This window comes from Sphaeramia orbicularis, chromosome 12, assembly GCF_902148855.1.
Source record: "Sphaeramia orbicularis chromosome 12, fSphaOr1.1, whole genome shotgun sequence".
Taxonomy (NCBI): Eukaryota; Metazoa; Chordata; class Actinopteri; order Kurtiformes; family Apogonidae; genus Sphaeramia; species Sphaeramia orbicularis.
Window position 1 is genome coordinate 9,899,275 of NC_043968.1, and position 6,002 is coordinate 9,905,276.

Consider the following 6,002-nt stretch of genomic DNA (forward strand, 5'->3'; position numbering starts at 1 on the left):
TAGATAGATAGATAGATAGATAGATAGATAGATAGATAGATAGATAGATACTTTATTAATCCAGAGGGAAATTCAAGTATTCAACAGTTTTGCGTACAGCTCAAGAAGACAAAAAGCAGACAGACCAAAACAGGTGGGTTAGTAACCAGGTTGGCATTAAGGTTAGCATATATACTCCAAAAAAAAACTGCTATAGAACTTCCTCTAAAAAAATCTTCCTGTACAATACTGTAAATAAAGACTTCTGACTGTATTTACACATTTCAGGGCACAGTGATATAAACTAAAACAGTATTTAAGTGATCTATGGTGGTTTGAAAAGTAGGTGTATTCTAACTACATAAGGTGTTTGGATATGATATATGATAATATGATATTGTGTGTGACAGGAGGATGTTAGCTTAAGTGTGAAAAACAAGAAAAAATCAAGCTAGACTTAAAGGAGTATTCATAATGATGAAACAAAACAAAGTGCAGCATGGGTAATGGGTGTGTGTGTGGAGTTCTCAATTGTTAAATTAAGATGCAACAGGAAAAACAGGAAATATATATTAAGTAATTAATCACAGACAAAAATCAGAACTGTGGATAGCGTGATCTCTATTCCCAAAAAAAAACAAAAAGTAAGCTGAGCAATAAGAAAGGTTTGACAAATGTTGAAAGAAACCTTTTGGAAACAGTAGAAATAAATCTCCTATTGTCTGAACAGAACAGTTTATGATGTGTTAAGTGCAAAGGGAGGTCACACTAAATTCTTGACACTTGTATGTTTGTTTTCAGTTTACTTTTGTCCTTCTGTATCTATGTATTGGCATGACTTTTAATAATGACATATATGAAACAAATATCTTTCATGCATGTGAAAATAGAAATTCAAAAGTATACAGTATTCCATGCAGGGGTGGATCTACAGGATCCCTGCAGCCGAAAGTGATTTAAAAGTGTTTTATTCTTCTACTCCTCCATATCTTAAATTTGATTGCATTATTTTACAATGCAGAACTTCAACTTATGTTTTTTTTTAATTTTTTTTATTTAGCTATTAAAACTTGTACTTTTTAAAGAACTGCACAGATTTGCTTTTTTTTTTTTTTTTTTTTTCTTAACACCGGTCTTGTTCCTGTTCCGCAGTAAAATCAGCTGGATACTGTATTGAGTATTTTTGTGGATTTTTATTAAATCCATTAATACAATATATGTATGTGGACTCCCATATTCTATCCTCCCATGCCAACCTGTGAAGGTTTGTCATTCTACTGATTACAAATATTACAAGTATTATTTGATGTAGTTTTTAGGATCAAAAGAGGCAGGCCATGAATTAAGTAAAATGAATCATTTCAAAGTCTAATATTGTTATAATAGATCGTTACTCTGGTTTTATCTCTAATGATAGTGTGTATGAGTATTTTGATATTAACCCTTTCATGCATGAATTATGATTGCCGAAATAAAGATTTTTTTCCTGAATGTTTTTATTCCTCTTTAGGCATGAAAAAAAAACAATGCGATTGAAATTTCTTTATGAAACTATTTTTCATGGGGTTGCAAAAATGTCCCCCCAGCTGGACACCATGCATTTAATGTTTGAAGCAAAGAAACATGTATTTACTGACATACTGTGTGAAAACTATGAAATAAAATCATTTGTAATGCTGTGAATCTGATGCTTCCTCACATTTTAACATACAATAATACTAGTTATTACTCAATCAGATAATATGCAACAAAAACAAAAAAAAAAAACTTTTTGTTTTAAAAGAAATGTAAATTACAGTCTAATAACAATTAGCAATTGATTCAGACTCAAATATGTTATTGCAGATCAGGTTTAGCAAGAACAGGAACGGTAATGGTATGAATTGTAATGTATGGGGTGTTGCATAAGTGTCCACTGTGTTGGCTGATATGGAACTAAAACAACAAAATCCACTAATATACAGGGTGGGGTAGCAAAATTTACAATGAACATTTAGTTGTTTTTTCTCAGCAGGCACTACGTCAATTGTTTTGAAACCAAACCTATATTGATGTCATAATCATACCTAACACTATTATCCATACCTTTTCAGAAACTTTTGCCCATATGAGTAATCAGGAAAGCAAACGTCAAAGAGTGTGTGATTTGCTGAATGCACTCGTCACACCAAAGGAGGTTTCAAAATAGTTGGAGTGTCCATAAAGACTGTTTATAATGTAAAGAAGAGAATGACTATGAGCAAAACTATTACCAGAAAGTCTGGAAGATACTATTAAAGAAGAATGGGAGAAGTTGTCACCCCAATATTTGAGGAACACTTGCGCAAGTTTCAGGAAGCGTGTGAAGGCAGTTATTGAGAAAGAAGGAGGACACATTGAAGAAAAACATTTTCTATTATGTACATTTTCTTGTGGCAAATAAATTCTCATGACTTTCAATAAACTAATTGGTCATACACTGTCTTTCAATCCCTGCCTCAAAATATTGTAAATTTTGCTTCCCCACCCTGTACAAGAGAACAGCTGGAGAATAACTGTCCACTGGAGTGACCACTATGCATGAAAGGGTTAAAGTTAGTTAATATGGAGCCAATATTTGGTGATTTCAATTCAGTTCAATTGTATTTTTAGAGCCCAATATCATAACAAGGTTGCCTCACAGGGCTTTACAGAATTAATTGGGTATGAAAACAAACAGTCAATTGAACAGCAGATAAAGGAAATGGATTCATTTGTATTCTAATTGATTAGCAGTAGGCTTTAGTACTTTAGTACTTTCATTAAATATTTCCTTGTACTATATATATAACAGATTAGACATATAATTGTATGCAAAAGTCTTAGGCGGCCTTTAGCTTTGTTGTTATTACAGGTTTGTAGTGGGGGTGTGTCTATTTCTAACACAAAACATGCAGGAAATATGTGCACACTTTTGAAACACACACACACACACACACACACACACACACACAGGACCATTTGGATTCAGTAAATCTTCAACTCTCTTGTGTTGTCCGTCCGGATGTTTTCTTAAATAACTGTGTTTTATTACACACCTCCAGAAAGTCCCGGAGGCTTTTATGGTCTTTTTTTCCTTTTCTCTGTTCACACGATCCCATATACACTGTTGCCCATAAAGTTGGAATGTTTTCACACACATTCCTCCTCCCTCTTTTATTCCTATTTCAACACATTAGTAGTCAACTTTGACTAGGTGCAGTGATTACAGTTTCAGCTGAGTACAGTTGAGTCTCAGTTACACTTTATCGATAAAGGATCAATCACATTGTCGCAATCATTTCAAGAATAGGACTTGAATTATTAGAGTCTCCAGTCCCAGGACCTGTTAACTTTACGGGTTCCAAAAGTCAGAACAGCTGGGAAAGAAAGCTTTTAAATATTCTGCTCCCACTGCCTGGAATGACATTAAACTGAAGGAATTGGTCTCTTTTAATGCATTCAAAGTGATTTTAAATCAATGGCAAAAGGACAAATGTGGGTGTAGATGTTTTTCTAATTGACTGAATTGGGTTCAATTAAGAGACACTTTTAAGGAACATTGTTGTTATACTTTTAGTACCTTTTAAAATAATGGTGATGTTTTATATGTATGTTCTTATCAGGTTTAAGTTTGTTTTTAGTACTGACTTTCATTGTGTTTATTATGTATATTAGCATGGATGCATGGCTGGGATTTCCATTTGTGTAACTTCTGCTGCTGCTGTCTTGGCCAAGACACTCTTGAAAAAGAGATTATTAATCTCAATGAGCTTTTTTTTCCTGGTTAAATAAAGGTTATAATTATAATAATAACAACAAAAAATTCATTAAAAAAAAATTCATTGTAATGTGCAAAAATAAACTATATGGTGCTAAGTACATCGGGGGACAGAACTTTTACTATTACTGCCCCAACCCTCTGGAACTCCCTCCCACCTACCATCTGACACTGCTCTGACCTCAACACCTTCAAATCCCTTTTAAAAACTCACTTATTTAAGATTGCTTTTAATGTTTAACTGTTTCATATTCATATGCCTGCCTTTTGCACTTGCTTTTACCTGTTGTTAATGTGTTTGGTTTCTGTTGTTATCTGCTTTATGTAAAGTGTCTCTGAGTTCCATGAAAAGCACTACACAAATAAAATGTATTATTATTATTATTATTATTATTATTATTATTATTATTATTATTATTATCATTATTAATAATAATGTAATGCTCAGTATGATGAAAATGATATTTAAGTGCATGTAGTACTATGTCTGTATTTTATTCTGCATAGTTGTGGCTAGGGATGTAACGATTACCAGTATAATGATAAACCACGGTAAAATTCCCAGTGGTTAGTATTGACATTTAAATTTTCATTATCATGATAACCGTGTTTGATTACCGTACTTTGAAAACTCAGAGAGAGAGAGAGAGAGAGAGAGAGAGAGAGAGAGAGAGAGACCTCCATTCTATCTATCTATCTATCTATCTATCTATCTATCTATCTATCTATCTATCTATCTATCTATCTATCTATCTATCTATCTATCTATCTATCTATCTATCTATCTATCTATCTATCTATCTATCTATCTATCTATCTATCTATCTATCTATCTATCTATCCATCCATCCATCCATCCATCCATCCATCCATCCATCCATCTATCTATCTATCTATCTATCTATCTATCTATCTATCTATCTATCTATCTATCTATCTATCTATCTATCTATCTATCTATCTATCTATCTCTGAAAAAGAAACTAAAACAACTCAAACTTGATATGGAAAATGGTCAAACAATGGCCATAAGGTGTCATCTTTAATGCACATTTGTATGTTTGATGTTTACATGGTAATATTTGAATGTTTCTGCCAACAAAGTACATTGTGCTGTTATTTTATTTGTTTGTTTTTTTCAAAATACAACTTTATTAAATTATTTCAGCATGTGTATAAGTAGTTTTTGAACACTTTGAGCACAATTTCAACAATAGCGCAATAATAATGATAACCATGATCATTTTGGTCACAATAACTGTGATATGAAATTTTCATATCGTTACATCCCTAACTGTTACCAACCATTTGTATGGGTGGTTATGGAAATGACAAACACGGTCACATAATTAAGATGATATTATTGGTATTACTGGTACGATGTAATGACACAACAAGAAATAAAATATGAAAAAGACATAAAAAAAAAATAACGATTTAAATGACATAAAAGACACATGAAGCCAAAATGGCACTAAAAAGTTGTAAGACTTTCTATCTATCTATCTATCTATCTATCTATCTATCTATCTATCTATCTGTCTGTCTGTCTGTCTGTCCGTCCGTCCGTCCGTCCGTCCGTCCATCTATCTATCTATCTATCTATCTATCTATCTATCTATCTATCTATCTATCTATCTATCTATCTATCTATCTATCTATCTATCTATCTATCTATCTATCTATCTATCTATCTATCTATCTATTTATTGATCTACCTACCTACCTACCTATCTATCTATCTATCTATCTATCTATCTATCTATCTATCTATCTATCTATCTATCTATCTATCTATCTATCTGTCTGTCTGTCTGTCTGTCTGTCTGTCTGTCTGTCTGTCCGTCCGTCCGTCCGTCCGTCCGTCCGTCCGTCCGTCCATCTATCTATCTATCTATCTATCTATCTATCTATCTATCTATCTATCTATCTATCTATCTATCTATCTATCTATCTATCTATCTATCTATCTATCTATCTATCTATCTATCTATCTATCTATCTATCTATCTATCTATTTATTGATCTACCTACCTACCTACCTATCTATCTATCTATCTATCTATCTATCTATCTATCTATCTATCTATCTATCTATCTATCTATCTATCTATCTATCTATCTATCTATCTATCTATCAAAATACTGCCAAAAACTACATGATGGGATACAGTTTTTGGCAGAGAGCAGAATTCGCCACAACAGTTGCTGCCTTTAGGTTTTTTTAAAAAAAATGTGTTTGTTG